Source organism: Canis lupus, chromosome 1 (genome assembly GCF_048164855.1).
Source record: "Canis lupus baileyi chromosome 1, mCanLup2.hap1, whole genome shotgun sequence".
NCBI lineage: Eukaryota > Metazoa > Chordata > Mammalia > Carnivora > Canidae > Canis > Canis lupus.
Window position 1 is genome coordinate 12,969,046 of NC_132838.1, and position 24,759 is coordinate 12,993,804.

The following is a 24,759-nucleotide window of genomic DNA, read 5'->3' on the forward strand; positions in this document are numbered from 1 at the left end:
TAATAGAAGCTTAGTAAATGACTTTTTTTAAATAGACTTTTTAAAAGCACAAGGACATGGGATTGACTTCTCAATTATAGTGTGCTAAGCATTATTGATGCAGACTAATCTCCAAGTAGAACATTATGCCTTGTACATCACCCCAAATGGGTTATATATTATATTGTAAGTTTACCCCCTAGGAACCCCACTTCATAGTCCTGATGTTGTGCCTTGGACTAGTTAAACTTGTGCATGCCTATCATCCTGCCTATTTCTAGCTCATGGAATGCTGACTGTGATTGAAGGCCCAGTCATTCTAGGTCTTCCAAGAAAATTTTTCAAGTGTTCTCAGACGACTCTCACTTCCTTGAAGGCTGGATTTTAACCTTATCACTTTAACTGAGCACTGATCTTAAACCTTTCTTCGTGCTGATTACTTGAGACACTAAGGTTTAACCAGGAAACAAGCAAACAGCAAGAAAACAAAAACACTCTGGGGTTTGGCACACTTGGGTTCTAATCTTGATTCTGCCAATTAGTAGCTGGCCAAATTAATTTTCTGTTTTCTCATCTATCACACGCAGTGTGTGTGTGTGTGTGTGTGTGTGTGTGTGTGTAAGCGTGTATTAAATAAACATCCACCCAGTGTGGGTTCAGGGTGCATGAATAGAATGATCCCCGGCTGCTTCTGCTGAACGATGTTACTCAGCATGTGTGATGGCACAGGCAGCAGGGACTTTAATTGAACTGAGCTGTTCTAAGCAAGAGAGATCTAATTATGGCTAAAATCTATCAGAGAAAAAATATGTGAAGTGTGTAAAATTAAAATTTTCAAATGGAATAGTTTTGATCACTAAAAATTATTATAAATGGTATGTAAATAGCATGTTTAAATGGGCCTTGCTAGAGCCAGGAATGTGACATGTTTAGTCTGCAATATTCCCTTTTACAAAGGACTGATTTAATACATCTACTCTAGAGAATAATTTGTACCAGGGAATACAGCAGAGAGAGATTAGAGACATCGAAAAATAGTAGGTGGGGATAGAATTCAGCCACCACCACTGTGAAATTTTCTCACTGAGAAAATGGTAGAGACTCCAACTGGGTAGACAAAGGATGCCCAGGTTAAGAAGTCCTACAGGGTGATAAACACAAACTTTGTGTTAGAGAGTCAAGTCCATAACTCTCATTTTGCAAAGCTTTGAAAAGTGTGTTTCTTATGTCAGGTTGGAGCGTTTTCAGTTGCAGAAACCAATGAATCTCTCAAAATAATGAACTTTATTAATAAAATGTTGTCTTATCCCTGAATGGAGTGGGAGAAATTGAGGATATTGGTTAGTTGGGGCATAGTGTGAGTAGAGGAAATTGGAGAACCAAACAGTCAGAAAAGCATCAGAATTAGAATACCAGGAGAGCAGGAGCTTGGCATAAGTCAGATAAGATCATTCTTTTAGAAACTCTTTTTAGAAGTTGTCACCAGGAGCTTGGTGAAGAACTGGAGGTTTCAGTCTTAAATGCATCATGTCTGCAATATATGCTGTCTCTATTTATGCCTCAATCAGCTATATACTTACACATTTTAACTCTACTCCATAATGTGTAAAATATAATTCACAACAAATTCTTTCCAATATTCACACAACTCCAAATTAAAGGACCCCCTCTGGAGTAATCACAAGTATATATAGGTAGCATGTGTCTTATCCAACTATGTGAAGTCTTCTCATGTTTAGAATGGACTGTTTTAGATAATCAGTACCACTCAGAGAATTATTTTCCTGAAAGTATAATTCTGAGTTTATCACACTATTTAATCCCGTGCCTGACGGATGATAACTATTACTAAACAACTGTTTTCCATTTAATGTGTATTAACTGACATTTGGAAACATTTAAAAAGAAGAAATTTTAGCTTTTTTCAGAGTTTTGCCTTTTTAAAAAATAAATCTGTATCTAATTGTAGTTTTGACCTTGTAGTAACTTCATGGTAATTGTTTATTCATTTTCTTTTTTTTTTTTTTCACCCTCTAATTGGTACTGTCTAAACTGAAGACACAGTCAAGGTTTCATAGAATAAGTGATAACAGAGTAACATCAGGATGCTTACCAATGTGGCTTATTTTGGAGTGGTATATTCAACAATACTTCCACCCAGTGTAGTCATGAGAGAACATTAGACATACTAAAATTTATGGATATTCTACAAAATAACCAACTTATACTTTCAAAACCATAAAAGTCATTAAAGACAAAGGCTAGGGAATTCTTGTAGACTGAAGGAGATTGAGAAGACAGGACAACAAAATGTAGGTTGGAGTCCAGTAATAGGAAAAGAATGGCTATTAGTGGAAAAACTGGTGAAATCTGAATAAATTCTGTAGTAATTATAATATTACACCAAGGTTAATTTTTTACTCTTGATCATCTTTCCATGGTTTTGTTAGATATTAACATAAGGCCAAACTGGCTAAAGGGTATATTGAAACTACCTGTGCTATTTTTGGCAACTCTTCTGTAAGTCTAAAATTATCTCAAGATAAAACAGAGAGAGAGAAAGAGAGAATGAAAATTATACCTTTAAAGAACTGACCTTAAAGATAATCCAAATCAAATCCTTGATGTAAAAAACTACATTGTGTAATTCATAGGGGTGGTGTGAGTACAAAAAATAAAAGAAAAATATTATAAATATGAAAATTCTCCATATTTTGAAACATGTAAATATAACAGAATACTGTAAACAAGGATAAAATAATAATGGAAGGAATCCTTATGATTAAGCAGTAAACAGAATCACAAGAAATATAGGATGCAATTGGAGACCATGTAGGACTTAAATACTAGTTACAGTACAATTAAAAAAATAAGAAAGAATAATAAGTCCCCATTGCTTCAAGAGATCTTAATGTTTGAAAATGAAGAGAAAGGGAATAGGACGAAAACGTATATTATACTTCCTGTATGCTTGATAAAGCCATTTCTGTATCACCGATAACAATAGTATAATGAAATAAAGTGGAAAAGTCATTGTTGGACTGTCAGTGGATGAAAGACTGTGGTATTAAGTATACTAAGTATAGCTATTAATAATCAAAAGATGTGAATTCTAATGGTACCCCACAGATATTTGAGAAGATATTAAAAGTTCTTTACTATAATGAGGCAAAAATGCAATTAATTAGTCTACAATGTACTGAACAATGTCATAGTATAAATAATTTTAATCAGTTGTCAAAGTATTTTATTCAAATTATTATTCAAATCATGCTGTTCATATTGAAACTTAGGCTCAATAAAGACTAGAAAAAGAAAGATAAAAATCCATTAAACCATGCAGGAGATATTTTATTTTCCTTTAAAAAGAGCATTTAGAGATGACTGAAAATTAATAAACCTAGATGACAGTGTTTAACTAATTGTGATTTTTAAAGTTTACGAAATCAAACTTCTCTTGCATAAAACCCACTTTCTAAAAGTTCATTAATTCCAAATATAGCTATTAAGCTTCTATTGTATATCAGAAACTGTCTCAGTATATGAGACATATCAGTGAATAAATACACAAAGCCAGCATCCCATACGAAGCATATATTCTACTTAATTGGTTAAGGTTTTTTTAGTCAAAAATAACTGATAACTCAACCTGAATTAGCTTATGTTCGAAGAGTAAAAAACTAAAATAATCTGAAAATTCAAGGCATAGGAGGGCATCCATCATCTAAGGCTGGACTTTCCTATCTCTACATTTGAGCTCTCTGCTTGCTTGTTGGACTCACACTCTAGCATCATATGGTATGAAGTATGACACACAATGCCCTCAGGTCTCTAAATCATCTTAGATCCCCTGTGTAGTGCCAAAAAGGGAAAGTCTTTAACTAAGAACACAAATTCAGAATTTAAGGGTGCATTATTGGCTCTGATTGGATCATCTGCTAATCCTCAAACCAATTACCAGGCCAAATAAATATGAGACATAAATTAGTTTACACCTGGATTTTGTGCTATCCCTAAGAGGGGTGGATGAAATCAATTTAAAGGAACTATATGGACTGAGTTGTGATGACAGCCAAAACAAAATTACTACTGAAAGAAATGATAATACAATCAGCAGTTGAATCCCAAACAACAATATCTACTATAGAAATCAATTACTTTTTTCTGAAAAATAGAATAAAATTTTCATCAAATTCTTTCACTAATTTTGATAGTGAGTTCTTATATAATTAATTATCTGTATTAATTCTCTTCTATTTGAAAAGCCTAGTAAAATTTCTCTTTACCTAAATGGACTCTGACTAATACATAAATATTGTAAACTAAAGAGTTTCTGCCAAGAATAATAAATTCAAAATCTTTGAAGAATTTCTAGGTGGTTACAGTAGGTAGTCTGAAATGCTCATCAGCCAGGTCCATAGATTGCAAAGTGATATGGAATTGTGATGATAATAAAATAAAACATCATTACTTGATTTCATTATTTTTGTTAATCAACTTAAAAAATAACTTTAAATTTAATGAATTAATACTAGCTAACAGTGTTTTAAAAACACAACTTTTTTTCCTCTAAAAGTTTGACTGGGACTATTACCATTTAAGACATTGTATGTGTGTATTATCTTTAAAACCAAAAATCAATTCAAACATAGTCACCTTTTACTACTTGTCTCTACATTTAAGGTGAGGGAAAGGGAATAAATCCCTCAAATAAGTAAAACAAATAATGTGTATATACACATATATACACATATATATATATGTATATATGTGTATATACACATATATCAAAAAATTACATGTTCAGAAATATGAGGCTTTATCTCACTGAAAACAGCTTAAATATACAAAAGTTGTGATGGTGCCTTTGGAAATTTCAAAGGACATTTCAAAGCAGAGGAGCTTTAAATAACACACAGGATTATAGAGATTTATGCATTTCCAACAATCCTGAGAAAATGATAGTTTTAGCTGTCAAATGAAAGAAATGAAATTAATGGACATTTGATTTATAAAGTTTGACAGACTAGTAGCCTGAAATCAAAATTAAAAAAAAAAAACTTAACATTTTATCTCTTTCTTTTTTAGAAGAATCTGGACTATAAAGCTCCTTTTACTTTTGAAGAACTTTGAGAAGTCCACATTTGTTTTTTTAAAGTGGACTGTTTATTTGTTTTTTTTTTTTGCACAGTTCTCTCCTGTTTCCTTACATTTATAATTTCCCCCTTTAAGTTGAATAAAGAAAAACATTTTTTTTTCAGTTAACTGGAGATACCCTTAATTTTGTTCCATTAATTAAAGTTTTACCAGGCTTCAGAATTTGAATGAGTAAAAAGCATCACAGATAAAAAGATGAGGTAATTTCCATGTCTTATTTAAGGATAAAGAGAAACAATTAATGGCACCATCCCCACCCCTGCCCCTTCATTCCCAATTCAAAATAAATGCAATAGATGCTCTCTATTTGGGTGAACATAAATGGAATTTATCTGTATCAATATTAATTTTCTATTCCTACCGTAACTGTATCTATATTAGTTTTCTATTGCGGCCATAACAAATCACCATAAATTAATGGCTTCAAGCAACACAAATATACTGTCTTACAGTTCTGTTTGAAATCCCATAAAGGTCTCACTGGACTAAAACCAAGGAGTCAGAAGCTTGCATTCCTTTCAGGAGACTCTAAGTAGGAATCCTTTTTGCCTTTTTCAGAAGAAAAAGCCACCTGCATTCAATGGCTCATGTCTTCCTTCCTCCAACTTCAAAGCCAGCAATGATAGATGAGGTCCTTACCACATGTTGTCCCTCTGTTCTTCTCTTCTTCCTACTTCTTCCTCTTGGAAAGACCCTTGTGATTTCAATGGAACAACTCAGATAATCCAGGATAATTTCCCTATTTTAGACTCATCTGAATCTGCAATCTTAATGCCTCTTTGCCATGTACTGTAACATATTTATAGGATCTGGGGGCATGGATGTAGATATCTTTGGAAGGCCATCATTCTCATTAGTCATGAGCAACAAACTTGATATTACACTGAAATGTCTAGACAGCAGTCCAATAGAACCTTCTGAGATGACATAAATGGTCTATATCTGAAATATCCAACATGGTAGGTTAGATTTATATGAGACAACAAAGCGGTTGACAATCACCAGCATCGTTTCAGTAAGCCATCTTTTCTTCTAGTGTCATTGGTTTCCTAGTTGTTTTTTTTTAATCCTTGTGTTCATACTTCCTTGACTGACTACTCTGCCTCCATTTTTCAACAAACTCCCTTTGTTCTCTTATTTGAAATTCCTGCACTTTATTGTTCATGAAAACTTAAATATTACCTGAGTATATTGTATTTAATGGGAAGTAATGTCTTAAAGGCTAATCACATTATGGAAGTTGTGATACTAACCTGCAGATTGAAGAGATGGTGATGACAGGAGGAGGTACAATTCTGGAGATTTCTGAAATGACCTCATTTTTTAGATAAACTTCAAATATATTTAAAGCTGACTCTAGTAATAAATCGTTAGAAATTGTGTTTGTCTACCATGTGAGCACAAAACAAGAACATTATTATTTATTTGGTAAATGAACTATTAAATGTAGCAGAAAGTCATTACAAGAAGCTATTGCAAGGTCATAATATGATCATAAATTACCCAATTGATGGAATTAACTGTGTGCATATTCATTTCAAATACAGACATACACTTATTTATACCCATATGCAGACATGGAGTTATTAAAATTTTTAAAGGTTATGACAAAAACATTCTATAAATAAAATCAGAAATCAAAATAAATATTTTTCATATGGTTGACATTCAATTTAATAGTTATTTAACAGTTACTTAATATGAGACCAAACTATCCAATGGAAACATAATACAAGACATATATGTAAATAAAAATGTTTTAGAATGCATAAAGTAAAATGAAATAAGTGAAAGTAATTTTAATAATATATTTTCTTCAGCACCGTAAATCCCAAATATTGCCATTTCCCTGAAATCAATATAATAAATAAGAGAGAGACTGGGCAAGACTGCAGAGGATGAGGGTCCTCACCTCACCTGGCCCCACCAACTCACCTAGATTACTTTCAAACCATCCTGAACACCTACAAATCTGAACTGAGAGCTAAAGAGAACAGCTGGAATGCTACAGAGAGAAGGGTTTTCGCTTCTAACAAGGTAGGAAGGTGGGGGAAAAATAAAATAAAAAAGAATCCAGTGGGGGAGGGGCCCCTGCGAGGACCCGGGCTAAGGCAGATAGGAGAGCCTATGGGATGGGAGAGCCCAGCCCTGGAGAAGCAGGAACTTTAAAACCCTCACTGGGTTCTTCCCAGTTGCAAAGGCGCTCAGCAGGGAAATTGGGGAGAACCGCAGGAGGGGCAGTGGAGCCTCCAGGCTCCCGAGGCATCAGGAGAGGAGGGGAGCCCCAAAGAGAGCACACCCACACTGGGTCAGGGGGGTTCCGGGGGAGGGGGCTGCACCTGCTGCCTTCGGGAGCCACGGCCCCAGGAACACGATTCCAGCAGTGCAGGCCCCAGATCCCGGGGTGCCGGGGACACAACCCAGGATCCTGCAGTCCCGGGACAGGCGCGGCGGGGAGGGCACAGGACAGCGAGGACCCTCCTGCCGCCTGGTGCCCCCAAGCTGTCCAGATCAGCTCCCCCGACCCCCCAGAAGCATCTGGGCCAGTGCGGACTGTAAGACTGGGTGGTTACTGGGGGGTGCTGACTGCAGGGCTGGAGACCTGGCCGCCACCAATGTGGTTGTTCCTCTTTGTATCACCGTGTGCATGGGAGGGGTGGAGCCCAGGGACAGAGGCCTCCTGGGGTCAACAGCGCCCACTGATCCTGGCACCCAGGCACCTTCCCCAGGTGCACACACCTGAGAATCAGCACAGCAGCCCCTCCCCCAGAAGACCAGCTGGAAGGACAGGTGAAGAGCAAGTTCTTGACTGAGCAGTGCTGGAAAGCTCCAGGAGAAGTCGAGGGATTTACACTTTATAGAACTAGAGGGGACCCCTCCTATTTTTTTCTTCCTTTTTCCAGTACAACTCGTTTTTATATAAGACTGTAAATTTCCTTTTTTTTTTTATCTTTTCCCACCTTAACTACAATATTTTACCACCTCTTCATTTTTAAAGTTCTTCCTTTTTGACTTTCATATTTCTACAATTATAGGTCTTAGATATATATTCCACTTCTAGATTCCCTTCAACATACTCAACTTAATTTGGGGAGATATACAAGGTATTTTTCTTTTTGTTTTGTTTTGTGTTTTCTCTGCCTTATTTTGTTCTACAATGGCGGGAGTTAATACCTTCTAAAACATGACCAGCATGCACCCAGAACCAAGTGGTATACCATGCTGGTTCATTCTGTGGATTCCTCATTCCCATTCTAACCTCCTCTGTTATCTCATTTATGTTTTGGTACTCAATGTTGGGGCTTCTACAAGAATTTATGGTTTATTTAAATTTGGGAATGAGCATCTTCTAAGATACAAAGCTTAGTATACACTGAACCAAGAGAATCACCCTCTAGGACCCCTCAGGTAGACTACATTCTCCCTCCACTATAACTTCATCACCACCACCATCTCCCAATCCCTCCCCCTTTTTTTCTTCTCTTTTTTTCTTTTTTTTTTTTTTGGTTCCTTTTTACTCTTGCTTTTTTCTCTTTTTTTTTTTTTTCTTCTTCTTTAGGATTCATGGCCTTTTATTTTTTACTATTTTGTTTTAAAATTTGTTTTTCACTTTAGTGGTCCTTTTGTTTTATTTCATTCCGATCTTTGTTTTCAATTTCTGGTCTCTGACCTGAGCAGAATCATCTAGGGTGAAATTTACTTAGGTCGTCATTGATATTCTTGATGCAACCAATCATACAGCCACTCTGCACTGAGGAAAATGACTAGAAGGAAGAACTCACCACACACACACACACACACACACACACACAAAGCATCAGAAACCGTACTCTGCCACAGAGTTACAGAATTTGGATTACAATTCGATGTCAGAAAGCCAATTCAGAAGCACAATTATAAAGCTACTGGTGGCTCTGAAAAAAAAGCATAAAGGAATCAAGAGACTTTATGACTGCAGAATTTAGATCTAATCAGGCTGAAATTAAAAATCAATTAGGTGAGATGCAATCCAAACTGGAGGTCCTAATGATGAGGGTTAATGAGGTAGAAAAAAGAGTGAGTGACATAGAAGACAAGTTAATGGTAAGAAACAAAGCTGAGGAAAAAAGAGAAATACAATTAGAAGACCATGAGGAAAGGTTAATGGAAATAAATTATAGCCTCAGAAGGAAAAATCTACATATAATTGGGGTTCCAGAGAGTGCAGAGAGGGCCAGAGGGCCAGAAAGCATATTTGAACAAATCTTAGTTAAGAACTTCCCTAATTTGGGGAGGGAAACAGGCATTCAGATCCAGGAGATAGAGAGGTTCCCCCCCAAAATCAATAAAAACCATTCAACACCTTGACATTTAATAATGAAACTAGCAAATTCCAAAGATAAAAAGAAAATCATTAAAACAGTGAGAGACAAGAGATCCCTAACTTATATGGGGAGAAATATTAGATTAACAGCAGACCTCCCCACAGAGACCTGGCAGTCCAGAAAGGGCTGGCAGGATATATTCAGGGCCCTAAATGAGAAGAACATGCAGCCAAGAATACTCTCTCCAGTAAGGCTCTCATTCAGAATAGAAGGAGAGATAAAGAGCTTCCAAGATAGGCAGAAACTGAAAGAATATGTGACCATCATACCAGCTCTGCAAGAAATATTAAGGGGGGCCCTGTAAAAGAATGAGGAAGCCCAAAGAAATAATCCACAAAAACAGAGACTTGAGTTAGGTACTATGATGACACTATATTCATATCTTTCAATAGTAACTCTGAATGTGAATGGGCTAAATGATCCCATCAAAAGACACAGGGTTTCAGACTGGATAAAAACACAAGACCCATCTATATGCTGTCTACAAGAGACTTAGTTGAGACTTAAGGACACCTCCAGCCTCAAAATGAAAGGTTGGAAAACCATTTACCATTCAAATGGTCCTCAAAAGAAAGCTAGGATAGCAATCCTCATATCAGATAAATTAGAGTTTGTCCCAAATACAGTAGTAAGAGATGAAGAGGGCCACTCTATCATATTTAAAGGGTCTATCCAACAAGAAGACCTAACAATCATGAATATTTATACCCCTAATGTGGGAGCTGCCAAGTATACCAATCAATTAATAGCCAAAGTAAAAACATACTTAGATCATAATACACTAATAGTAGGAGACTTCAACAGGGCACTTTCTGCAAGCGACAGATTTTCTAAGCACTACATCAGCAAAGAAACAAGAGCTTTAAATGATACACTGGACCAGATGGATTTCACAGATATATACAGAACGTTGCATCCTAATGCAACTGAATACACATTCTTCTCAAGTGCACATGGAACTTTCTCCAGAATAGACCATGTGCCAGGTCACAAATCAGGTCTCAACTGATATCAAAAGACTGGGATTCTCCCCTGCATATTTCCAGACCATAATGCTTTGAAACTAGAACTCAATCACAAGAAAAAATTTGAAGAAACTCAAACACATGGGGGTTAAAGAGTATCCTACTAAAAGATGAATGGGTCAACCAGGAAATTAGAGAAGAATTAAAAAGATTCATGGAAACTAATTAAAATGGAAATTAAATCTTCAAAATCTTTGGGATAAAGAACAAGCAGTCCTAAGAGGGAAATACACCGCAATACAAGCATCCCTCAAAAATTGGAAAAAACTAAAATACACAAGCTAAACTTGCACCTAAAGGAACTGGAGAAAGAACAGAAAATAAAACCTATACCAAGCAGAAGACGAGAGTTAATAAAGATTCGAGCAGAACTCAATGAAATAGAGACCAGAAGAACTGTAGAACAAATCAACAAAACCAGGAGTTGGTTCTTTGAAAGAATTAATAAAATAGGTAAATGCCTTATTAAAAACAAAAGATAAAAGACTCAAATTAATAAAATCACTAATGAAAAAGGAGAGATCACAACCAATACCAAAGAAATACAAACGATTTTAAAAGGCTATATGCCAGGGATCCCTGGGTGGCTCAGCGGTTTAGTGCCTGCCTTTGGTCCAGGGCCCGATCCTGGAGTCCCAGAATCAAGCCCCACGTCTGACTCCCGGCATGGAGCCTGCCTCTCCCTCTGCCTGTGTCTCTGCCTCTCTCTATATCTATCATAAATAAATAAAATCTTTAAAAAAGGCTATATGCCAATAAATTAGGCAATCTGAAGAAATTGACACATTTCTGGAAAACTACAAAGTGCCAAAACTGGAACAAGAAGAAATAGAAAACCTGAACAGGCCAATAACCAGGGAGGAAATTGAAACAGTCATCAAAAACCTCCCAGGACACAAAAGTCCAGGGCCAGCCAGATGGCTTCCCAGGGGAATTCAATCAAACGATTAAAGAAGAAATAATACCTATTTTACTAAAGCTCTTCTGAAAGATAGAAAGGGATGGAATACTTCCAAACTCGTTTTATGAGGCCAGCATCACCTTAATTCCAAAACCAGACAAAGACCACCAAAAGGAGAATTACAGACCAATATCCCGATAAACACAGATACAAAAATTCTCAACAAGATACTAGCCAATAGGACCCAACAGTACAGTAAGAAGACTATTCACCATGACCAAATGGGATTTATCCCTGAGATGTCAGGCTTGTTCAACATTTGTAAAACAATCAACAATCAATCTGATAGATCATATCAACAAGAGAAAAAAACAAGAACCATACGGTGCTCTCAATAGATGCAGAGAAAGCATTTGACAAAATACAGCATCCATTCCTGATCAAAACTCTTCAGAGTGTAGGGATAGAGGGAACATTCCTCAGCATCTTACAAGCCATCTATGAAAAGCCCACAGCAAGTATCATTCTCAATGGGGGAAAACTGAGAACCTTTACCCTAAGATCAGGAACACGACAGGGATGTCCACTCTCCCCACTTCTATTCAACATAGTACTAGAAGTCCTAGCCTCAGCAATCAGGCAACCAAAAGAAATAAAAGGCATTCAAATTGGCAAAGAAGAAGTCAAACTCTCCCTCTTCGCCGATGACATGGTACTCTACGTAGAAAACCCAAAAGCTTCCACCCCAAGATTGCTAGAACTCATACAGCAATTTGGTAGGCGTGGCAGGATACAAAATCAATGCCCAGAAGTCAGCGGCATTTCTATACACTAACAATGAGACTGAAGAAAGAGTAATTAAGGAGTCAATCCCATTTACAATTGCACCCAAAAGCATAAGATACCTAGGAATAAACCTAACCAAAGAGGTAAAAGATCTATACCATAAAAGCTACAGAACACTTCTGAAAGAAATTGAGGGAGACACAAAGAGATGGAAAAATATTCCATGCTCATGGATTGGAAGAATTAATATTGTGAAAATGTCTATGCTACCCAGGGCAATTTACATGTTAATGCAATACCTATCAAAATACCATGGACTTTCTTCAGAGAGTTGGAACAAATCATCTTAAGATTTGTGAGAAATTGGGGATCCCTGGGTGGCGCAGCCTGCCTTTGGTGCCTGCCTTTGGTTCAGGGCGCGATCCTGGAGACCCGGGCTCCCGGTGCATGGAGTCTGCTTCTCCCTCTGCCTGTGTCTCTGCCTCTCTGCCTCTCTCTGTCTCTCTCTTTCTCTCTGTGTGTGTGTGTGTGACTATCATAAATTGAAAAAAAAACAAAAAAGAGATTTGTGTGAAATCAGAAAAGACCCCGAATAGCCAGGGGAATTGTGAAAAAGAAAACCAGAGCTGGGGGCATCACAATGCCCGATTTCAAGTTGTACTACAAAGCTTGATCAGCAAGATAGTGTGGTACTGGCACAAAAACAGACACATAGATCATTGGAACAGAACAGAGAACTCAGAAATGGACCCTCAACTTTATGGTCAACTAATATTCAACAAAGCAGGAAAGACTATCCACTGGAAAAAGGACAGTCTCTTCAATAAATAGTGCTAGGAAAATTAGACAGCTACCTGCAGAAGAATGAAACTAGACCATTCTCGTATACCAGACACAAAGATAAACTCAAAATGGATGAAAGATCTAAATGTGAGACAAGAATCCATCAAAATCCTAGAGGAGAACACAGGCAACACCCTTTTTGAACTTGGCCACAGCAACTTCTTGCAAGATACATCTATGAAGGCAAGGGAAACAAAAGCAAAAATGAACTATTGGGACTTCATCAAGATAAAAAGCTTCTGCACAGCAAAAGAACAGTCAATAAAACTAAAAGACAACCTACGGAATGGGAGAAGATATTTACAAATGACGTATCAGATAAAGGGCTAGTATCCAAGATCTATAAAGAACTTATTAAACTCAACAGCAAAGAAACAAACAACCCAATCATGAAATGGGCAAAAGACATGAAGAGAAATTTCACCAAAGAAGACACAGATATGGCCAACAAGTACGTGAGAAAACAGTCCACATCACCTGCCACAGGGAAATACAAACCAAAACCACAATGAGATACCACCTCACACCAGTGAGAATGGTGAAAATTAACAAGATACGAAACAACAAATGTTGGAGAGGATGTGGAGAAAGGGGAACCCTCTTGCACTGTTGGTGGGAATGTGAAATGGTACAGCCACTCTGGAAAACTGTGTGGAGGTTCCTCAGAGTTAAAAATAGAGCTACCCTATGACCCAGCAATTGCATTGCTGGGGATTTACCCCAAAGATACAGGTGCAGTGAAAGATCGAGACACCTGCACCCCAATGTTTATAGCAGCAATATCCACAATAGCCAAACTGTGGAAGAAGCCTCGGTGTCCATCGACAGATGACTGGATAAAGATGTGGTCTATGTATACAATGGAATATTAGTCATTAGAAACGACGAATACCCACCATTTGCTTTCATGTGGAGGGAACTGGAATGTATTACGCTGAGGGAAGTAAGTCAATCAGAGAAGGTCAAACATTATATAGTTTCATTCATTTGGGGCATATAAAAAATAGTGAAAGAGATTATAGAGGAAAGGAGAGAAAATGAGTGGGAAATATCAGAGAGGGAGACAGAACATGAGAGACTCCTAGGTCTGGGAAACGAATAGGGGTAGCATAAGGGGAGGTTGGCAGGGGAACGGGGTGACTAGGTGATGGGCACTGAAGGGGGCACTTGATGGGATGAGCACTGGGTGTTATACTATATGTTGGCAAATCAAATCCAATAAAATAATATGCAAAAATATATATAGTAAATAAGATGGATATACATATATATATCGATATAGATAGATATAGATGATATAGATATAGATATAGATATAGATATAGATATAGATATAGATATAGATAGATAGATATATAGATATAGATATATAGTCCTGTAAAATTAGGAGCCTATTTTCTATTGAGAACATCTCTCAGCTAAGTGGTCATAGTATTCAGTAATTCAGTAGTAACGTGCTTGTGGCCTTCATATGAAAGCTCTGCATAAACCAAATAAAAATGCAATTATGAAAATTAAAACACTACTTTTAGGGCACCTGGTGGCTCATTTGGTTAAACATCCTATTACTGGTTTCACCTCAGGTCATGATCTCAGGATGATGAGATCTCAGGATGATGAGCACAGGGGCTCTGTGCTCAACGCAGAGTCTGCTTGAATTTGTTTCTCCCTCTCCCCATCCTGCTCCTCTACTTGTGCATTGTCTCTCTTTCTCAAATAAATAAAATCTTAAAAAAAAAACAACTTCTACCTTAAGGTAGCTTGCAATCTAATGGAGAAAATCATATACACAAATAATTAAGACACATGAATATAATATTCAAGATAAAAATAAAGGCATATGAGGGGCATTTGGGTGATTTGGAGGTTGAGCATCTGCTTTTGGCTTAGGTGGTGATCCCAGGGTCCTGTGATCAAGTCCCACATCACGCTCCCTACAAGGAGCCTGCTTCTCCTTCTGCCTATGTATCTGCCTCTCTCTCTGTGTCTGTCATGAATAAATGAATAAAATCTTTAAAAAAACAAAACATAAAGAAAAATAAAGGCAGATGATTGTAAAAATAGAAAGGAAGAGGCCAAATACAAGGAAGGGGATTATAAGAGGTTTATAACTTTCAGCAACCCAAATCATGGCACACAATTTTTTTCTGCAGTAGAAATTCTGCATGTTCTTTGAAAATAAAGTCAAAATTGATCATAATCAATAAATAAAGGCAGTTTTGTGAAATGAGAAGACTATGGAGTGAATCATAGCTTATTCTTTTAATTTTATCTTCTAGATATACTAGCTGTGTAATCTTAAATGAATTTTTGAATACCTCTTCTCTGTATAGTTAGGGTGATTAGATACAACACATGGTGTTATTACTGAATAACTTTTAAAAATTGTTCCGTGTAGTACCTGCCACATAGTAGATATTGTGTAAATGTTAGTTATCTTCTATTATTCCAATGTATAAATGCATTTTTAAAATATTTATTTACATAATGTTTATTTCATGCCTATGTTCTAATTCTGTGGCTCTCAACTGGGGCAATTTTGCATCCTAGAGGACTTTTGAAAATATATGGATCAATTCATTTGTATCTTTAGGGCAAATACCTAGTAGTGCAGTTGCTGGATAGTAGGATAGCTCTATTTTTAACTTCTTGAGGAACCCCCATACCGTATCTTTTCCAGAGTGACAATACCAGTTTGCATTCCTACCAACAGTGTAAGAGGGTTCTCCTTTCTCCACATCCTCACCAACATTTGTTTTTTCCTACCTTGTTAATTTTAGCCATTATGACAGGTGTGAGGTGGTACCTTATTGTGGTTTTGATTTGTATTTCCCTAATGCCAAGTAATATTGAGCATTTTTTCATGTGTCTGTTGGCCATTTGTATGTCTTCTTTGGAGAAATATCTTTTCATGTCTTCTGCCCATTTTTTGAAAGTACTGTTGCAAAGGGGCACCTGCACCCCAATGTTTATAGCAGTAGTGTCCACAAAAGCCAAACTGTGAAAAGAGCCAAGATGTCCATCAACAGATAAATGGATTAAAAAAAAAGTGTATGTATACAATGGAATATTATTCAGCCATCAGAAAGGCTGAATATTTACCATTTACATCAACGTAGGTAGAACTGGAGGGAACTATGCTGAGCAAAATAAGTCAATCAGAGAAAGATAATTATACAGTTTCACTCACATGTGGAATATAAGAAACTGCAGAGGATTATAGAGGAAGGGAAGGAAAATTGAATGGGAAGTTATCAGAGAGCAAGAAAAACCATGAATAACTCCTAACTATAAGAAATAAACTGAAGTTTGCTGGAGGTGAGGTGAGTGGGAGGATGGGGTTATTGGGTGATGGGCATTAAGGAGGGCATGTAATGTGATGAGCACTGGGTGTTAAATGCAATTGAAAAATTATTGAACTCTACATCTGAAACTAAAAAACAAAAACAAGAAAAAAATTCACAGAGACATTATTGGTTGTCACAACTGGAGTTGTTGTGCCCAAGATTGCGAATCTGAGAAGGATTCCTTCTCAGATTCCTCCACGGAGGAGCCTACACGGATGCAAGTACACGAGGGTTTATTAACAAGCTCGAGCTTGGGTCCAAGTATACCCGACACTGCGACACAGCAGAACAGGGACTTGGACCCCAAGGTGGGTTCCAGCTGAGTGTTATGGGCTGGTCTAGGGGACCTCCGGAAGGGGGGAAGAATTTCTCAAATTCTGTTTACATTCTGATATGGGGCTTTCAAGGGCATTAAGCTCTGTTCTCATTCTAATATGGGCCTTCCTGCCCCTGGCATTGGGCTCTGTTCTCTTCCTTTTTTAAGATTTATTTATTTATTTATTTATTTATTTATTTATTTATTTATTTATTTATTTATTTATGATAGACACAGAGAGAGAGAGGCAGAGACAGAGGCAGAGGGAGAAGCAGGCTCCATGCCAGGAGCCCGATGCGGGACTCGATCCCGGACTCCAGGAGTGCACGCTGGGCCAAAGGCAGGTGCCAAACTGCCTAGCCACCCAGGGATCCCTGTTCTCTTTCTAATATGGGGCTTTCAAAGGCATTAAGCTTTTTTTTTTTTCCTGTAACTGAAGTAAGGTAAAACTCAGCTCTTATTCACAGGGGTCTGAAATGTCTGTACTTGTGCTAACGCTGAACTTAAGGTGGAATGGCCTTAATTTTCTCAGCCTCCACATTTCCCCCTCTCAGAGGAACCTAAGGAAGGACCCAGTCATGGGTCCAGGTTGGTCTCAGAGTGAGCCAGGGGGAATGATTAAACCAGGATTCGAACCAACCTAGTTGCCGTTCTCACTCCCGTTTACGTCCCAGTGAAGAAGCAACATCCCACGTTTAAGGCACCACATAACCCCCTTGTTGTAAGAGGACTAAATCTAATCCCCTTCTGTTTTGAAGGACAACCTCGGACTAGGGAGTCTTGGAGGTGGGAAATAAGTGAGAATGGTGCAGTCTTAGCTTTAGGGGATTGTCCTTGTCCGGTTGGCTTTTCCATTCTAGAACAAAGTCCTTGAGAACGGCGTATGGGTCAGCTGGCTGGACGTGGGTGTAGTGGACCCAGGGAGTAACCCGTCGACCTTGAGAGTGGTGGGAGTGGTCAGGATCATGATGTAGGGTCCCTTCCAATGAGGTTGAAGTGTCTGGTGTTGGTATCTCTGCACGTACACCCAGTCACTCAGCCGATATCGATGGGGGACCAGGGGTGGCCCAGTCTCGTAGAGCTTAGGCTACACCTGCTCATGGGTTCTTTGTAACATTTGGAGGGAGAAAAGGAGTTGGTGATCAGCAAACTCAGCAAGCACCTCAGGTTTTAAATTGGGGATAACAGGTGGAGGAAGACCAAACATGATCTCATAGGGGGTCAGCCTCATCTTATATGGGGAGTTCCTCACCCTATATAGGGCAAAGGGGAGGAGAGTCACCCAGTCCCCGCCAGTCTCCAGGGCTAATTTAGTTAAGGTCTCCTTTAATGTTCTGTTCATCCTCTCTACCTGTCCTGAGCTTTGGGGCCTATATGCTCAATGTAATTTCCAATCTGCCCCAAGTAGTAGTGTCACTCCGCATGTTACCTTAGAGAGGAATCCTGGGCCATTATCTGATCCAATCTTAACAGGAAAACCATACCTCGGTAAGATGTCTTCTAGCAGTTTCTTGGTCATGGTCTGTGCTATTTCATGTTTGGTGGGAAATGCCTCTGTCCATCCTGAAAAAGTATCTACAAACACTAGTAAATACCTGTATCCGTATTTTCCAAGTTTTACCTCAGTGAAGTCCACGTCCCAGTAGGCTCCTGGGTGGTCCCCTCAGAGCCGGGCACACAGGTTAGATCCATGGGCAGTGGCATTAGTTAACTGGCATGTGTGGCAGCTTGCCACAATCTGCTCGATCTTTGCTCGAGAGTCTTTAATTGTGATCTTTGCATGTCGTATGAGGTCTTCCATCTTCCTTGTCCCCATATGAGTACTCCGATGCATTTTGGATAGGACTCGCTGTCCTAGTTCCTCTGGCAGGATGATGTTGGAGTCTGCGGCCCTCCACCAGCCACCCAAGCACTGGGTCATAGGCAAGCGTTTGATCCAGTGTAAGTCAGCACCAAGTATAGTTGGGGGTGTCCGGCAGGGTCTCTGTTTCCATGGTTACGGCTGCCCGGTGTATCTGATTCCTTCTTGGACAAAACTGCTGCCTTCTGTATACCAGGTGGCGTCTGTGTTCAGCAGTGGCTGGTCCTAGAGATCAGCTCTGATTCCGTGCACCTGTGCCAAAATTTCTTGACAGTCATGCAGAGGGGAGGTCCCAGTCTGAGTTAGGGAGATGAGAGGCATGGGTATTGGCGGACCCTGACAGGGTCTGCCCCCGGCTTTAGTTTTATGTATATGACTGGTTGGTGCCAGGCCAGCCCAATTCCCCCCGTTTCTACCCATGCTTGGAGAAATTCCTGCAGCCAAAGGTCAATGTCAGTCATTGGGGCTGAGGGCATTTGGTGGAGATGATATTCGTCTTCTAAACTCAGGATAAGCACCTGAATCGGGTGCCCCTCTTTGTTTAGGATTTTTGCCCCTTCGGGATGGAAGCGGATTTGTGCCCCCATCTTGGTGAGCAAATCCTGACCTAACAACATGTAGGGACACTCAGGGATGACCATGAAGGAATGGGATACCTGGCCCATGCCGACATCCACAGTTCTTTGGGTAGTCTATGAGTACTGTTTGGTGCCCGTGGCCCCTTGCACCCATGAAGTCTCACTTGCCAATTTCCCTTGGGGTTGTAATAAAACCTAATGTTGTGCCCCAGTGTCCACTAGGAATTCAATGGGTTGCCCCTACACTCTGAGAGTTACCCTGGGCTCGGGGAGGGGTGCCGAAACCTGACTCCCCTAGTTGTCCAGGTCCTCCATCTCCAAGATCTTGGCAGGGGCCTTGGATCTTTTGTTAGGGCAGTCTTTCACCCAGTGGCCCTTTTCTTTGTAAAGAGCATATTGGTTTTTGTTCAGCTTAGGGCACTCCCGATGGGGACCAGGGCCATCCTCCTTACCTGTCCCTGAAGCCAGCTTCTTGAAGTGCCTCCATCTTTCCTGTGGGTCGTCCATGGTTGTGGCCAGCAGGATCTTGGCCAGATTTCGGGTCTGCCGGTCACTTAGTTTGGTTTGTTGCTCTTCCGGACTTTCTCTATTATTATAGACTCATTCTGCTACGATCACTAAGTCCTGCAAGCTCTTCTCTCCTAGTCTCCCTACTCTTTGCAATTTCTTTTTAATGTCCAGAGCAGCCTGGTTAACAAGGGCCATGATAATCGCGGCCTTTGTTTCTGGGGCTTCTGGGTTCATAGAGGTGTACTGCCTAAAATCCTCCATGACTCTCTCTAAAGCCTCTGCTGGACTCTCGTCCTTACCCTGTCTCATATCACAGACCTTGGCCAGATTGGTAGGCTTGTGTGCAACAATCTGGAGACCTGCCGCTAGAATCTGGCAGTAGACCAGGAGTCTCTCCTTACCTTCTGCCGAGTTGTAGTCCCAGGTACCATGGGGTAAAGAGAAGGATGAGTCAGCTGTCTGTCCTCGCCCAGGACAGATTTCCAGGCTTCCACCTGAATTCGTTCTCTCTCTTCGGTGGTGAAGAGAACCTGCAAGAGCTGTTGGCAGTCATCCCAAATAGGCTGGTGAGTAAAGATAACGGTAACTAAAAGCCTGATTAGATCTCTCGGATTATCAGAGAACTTTGCATTTTGGGTTTTCCAATTATATAAATCACTGGTGGAGAACGGCCAATATAACATTAGCTGTCTGCCAGTCTCGTCAGGAGGCCCCATGGCGCGGAGAGGTAGGGCAGTGGAGTCGGCGGGCCTGCGTTTGGAGGTGGTGCCGGCGGTTGGGTCCCACCGTGTCCCCGCTGCTGGCCCACGCACGGGGACTCCCTCGTCAGGGAGGGGGGGCGCCCCTTCTGCAGCCCTCGGTGCCTCCAATGGGGGGGGGTGGAAGAGAGTGGGGGTGCCTGGTAGGGCAGTGGGAGAATTAGGTCCTCCAGAGAGGAATCCTGCAAGACCGGATAAAGGTGCACTTGGGGTGTAGTGTTGGTCTCCTCAGCTTTCCGCAGGGCTAGAATCTTGGTAGGTCCTGCTTTGGGGGGTAAAAATGGTTTTAGCCAAGGAGGGGGAATCTCAATCATGTCCTGCCAGACCAGGATGTACAGAACCTGGTCAGAGTGGCCATCTGGTTTGTCCCTGAAGATCACAGCCTTAACCTGTAAGATAATAGGTGGAAAGTTGCTTCTCGGGGCCATCCCACGTAGAAGGTTGGCCATTCTGATATGCAATACATTTGAAATCTCTCTCTCCGTATGTCTGTGCTCAGATTATGAGCTCTTTCTCTAACGTCCGAGAAGTGGGAGAGCATAAGAGACAGGGGAGTGGTTTGTGTCTGCCCCATTATGTCCCCGATCCACACCAACACACAGACAGTAAAGAAGATTAACAAGGACACAATAACATAGACAAACATTCCAGTGTGGCCACGGAGACAAAACAGAAAGTAAACTGAAGGGCTGGCAGCCGGCCCTCCTTACAGATGAGGACCTCCGTCCCCCTTACAGACGAGGGCCTCCGTCCTCTTTACAGATGAGGACCCCATCCCTCTTAAGATGAGGACCTCCATCCTCCAGGCAGGGGCAAGGGACGTCTCCTCAAGACCCCCGGTCGAAGGCCCGCCAGCACGTCCACCTAAGCCAATGTCGACCCAATACAGATTGGAATTCCTACAGGTAAAAATATAGTGTAGAGCTCTCAGAGAATATACGTGCAAAAGGTGGAAAAAATTGAGTGCACTCACCACGCATGGGACCCTCTGGATGGGGTTCTGGGGGTCTCTCGGATCCCAGACGAGCCCCCAAATGCTGTGCCCAAGATTGCAGATCCGAGAAACCACTGAAGAGCTGACACCAATGCAAGTACATGAGGGTTTATTATCAAGCTCGAGCTTGGGTCCAAGTATACCCGACAGAGCGACACAGTGGAGCAGGGACTTGGACCCCAAGGTGGTTCCAGCTGAGTCTTATGGGCTGGTCTAGGGGACCTCCGGAAGGGGGGAGGAATTTCTCAAGTTCTGTTTACATTCTGATATGGGGCTTTCAAGGGTATTAAGCTCTGTTCTCATTCTAATACGGGGCTTTCAAAGCCGTTAAGCTGTTTTTTCCCTGTAACTGAAGTAAGGTAAAGTTCAGCTCTTATTCACCGGGGCCTGAAATGGCTGTACTTGTGCTAACGCTAAACTTAAGGTGGAATGGCCTTAATTTTCTCGGCCTCCACAGAATGATACTTCTGACATCTAATGAATAGAAGACAGAGATGGTGCTAAATATCCCATGATGTACAGAACAATGTCCTCCTTTTGCCCAACACACACACACACACACACACACACACACACACAGAATTATCTGGAACCCAATGACAATAGGACCTATATTAATTACAACAGTGTTGTAACTAAAAAGCAAATAAAACTTTTTGAAAATAGTATCTGTCATCTACAAACTTAATCAATTTTCAATTTTTAGAAAAAAAATCGATACCTAATTACAAAATCTACACTTGTTAAAAATCTTAATTTCAAACTATTCTGCTTCCACTTTTCTCTCAAACACATCTCATTTACATTGTCCAATTCTACCTCTCATGTCTTTTCTTCATATATTTCAAATCAGTCTCCTCTGTAATTGGGTCAAGGTAGATGTCCTCTACAGTATTGATTTGAAAGAGTTATTGATAACTTTTATTATTTTGCTCAAAAAAACTCACACGTAAAATAATTATTTTTATCTGTGGTCATCAGCATTTTATAAACTGATTCTTAAATTTTTGCAAGCGATGGAGTGATAAATTGAGAAATGAACATATTAAATTCTGAGTCATCTCTCATGACCAAAAGGAAGGAAGATTATATGCAGCAAAGTTTAATGATCCACTTCTGTCTTTGCAGCAATATCACTTATATTCAGTGTTTTAAATGTTTCTTCTGGTAAAGTTTCATTCCTCCTTTTCACTGAGGCACCTCCATTAATAGTGAGCTGAGGACAATGTCAAGTTGGTGCTTCCAGGGATTTACTTCAGATATGATTTAGATTGAAACAGAAGCTAGCTCCCTATCGAGAAAGTAGGCATAATACCATGCAATCACCAAATGTTTAACATTCTTGAAAGTTTACTTAATTGCTAACTAGCACATTGCCCTTTATTTTAAATTAACTTATTTGATTAATTTTAAAGCATCATTAATTGTTAGATTGTGTCTATTTTGCCAGTTTATTTTTACAGTTATATAGAGACCATAGAGAACAGGACTGGGTTTGCCTTTACAAAAAATCTAGTTCAATTTACCGTTATCCCACTCATGAAGGTAAGGAAGCCTGATTATAGTAAACTACCCAGGTGCACAACGCCTAAATTTTCCCTTTGTTTGTATCACAGAAAAGTGGCACTGAACAGAGTTAAACAGGTAAGGAATAATTGTTCAAAACCTCTGTAATAGGGAGAGAAGAGAGATTGAAGTCAACTCCCCTGAAAAAAAAAAAAAAAAAAAAAAAAAGCAAGGTATTTAACTCTGAAGTGAGCCAATGGGAAAATACTGGAGGACCTTAGGGGCAGAGATGGATCAATAGCAATAGCAAGTGTGGAGCACACTGGATTATTCTTGAGTCTGCAAATGTTAGTCTCTGTGATTAGGCCATCTATGTTTGCTAATCTTTGCCTAGTTTTTTACAAGAACTAAAAGAAAGCATCCTTTTTTCTTCCTTGATGATTGTATTTCAAAGGGATGGCTCCCAGATCCTTAAGAAAGATATTCATAGATGATAAACCTGTCAAGTCTGGGAGAAGATTTACAAACATTACAAAGGGGCAGGGAAAAAATTTACAGTTACAATTTTCCTAAAGTAAATGTTCTGAGGAGAGGGAGGTTAGGATGAGGTCTGTGTGAGGTTTAATTGAACCTAGGGGAACTATAAGGCCATCTTGGTCAATCAATCCATGCTGCTTATGTCTGATTGCAAAAATGGCTCCAATTCTCCACCCCTCCCCTGAATTATGGCTCCTGTCATGTGACTTACAGCTTTTTTCATCAAGAAGTGAAGTTGGTTTTTTTTCCTCTAATATTTTGAATTTTGGCTAGTTTTGACTTGCTTTGGCTGATGTATTTTGGAGGCAATAATTGATTGGTTCCCAGGCTTAACCTCAAGACGTTATGCATGCTTCTACTTGCTCACTATTGACTCTCTGGCTCCACCATATGAACAAGCCCAAGCTAGCCTGTTGGAGCACCAGCCCTGTAGTAACCAATCAAGGCCGATCCATCTGCTATCTGAAAAACAGATTAACAGATCTGTCCTATTGACTCATACTTTGTGAACAAAATAAAAGCTTGTGTTGTTTACCAAATGAAGTTTGTGGTTGTTCAACAATGCCTAGACATATACTGTTCATGCTTCTGATGTAGTTTTGAAATATAGATGAGGTTTGGTGGGGTGAGATCTGGAGCCGATGACCAAGAAAGAATTCTTGAGATGTCTTTGTTGCAAAATTCTGGTTTTATTAAAGCACACGGACAGGACCTTTCAGCAGAAGAGCTACTGCCTGGGCTTTGAGTGGTGGCTGATTATATACCTAGGAGTTGGGGGAGGTAAGGAAAAGTGAGATTTCAAAGGATTTTCAAATGCTAAAGAGGACCTACAAGATACTGGAGCCCTTACCATGGTCAAGTTAAGGTTGTTTTTCCTTATAGCAAGGCATTAACATTATGATAGTTGGGAGCTTCCTGGAGTGTCATACATATCCCACCCAGGAGAGGGGGAGTTGCAGGGTATGACCTTGTGGTTTGTCCTTAGCTAACCTTCTATTCCCTCTTCAGTTCCTTATATTTCTCAACCAAGAGCTTAAAGCTATGTGTGTTAACCTCAATGGGGACATGAAAGGTGAGAAGTCTCCAGAGTAATAGATACTTTAACTTTTAAATGCAAATAAATTATTTTGAATCCATTAGTACAATGTTTTTCATATGCCATCAAGATAGCAAATAAGCACCATACTGAACCTCTTGTAATTTTTTTTTCTCTCCTACCAAAACAAAGACTCACATTTAAGAGAAACACATTCTAGAATAGCTATTAATCCAGGAAAACAAAAATTGCTTCATCAGA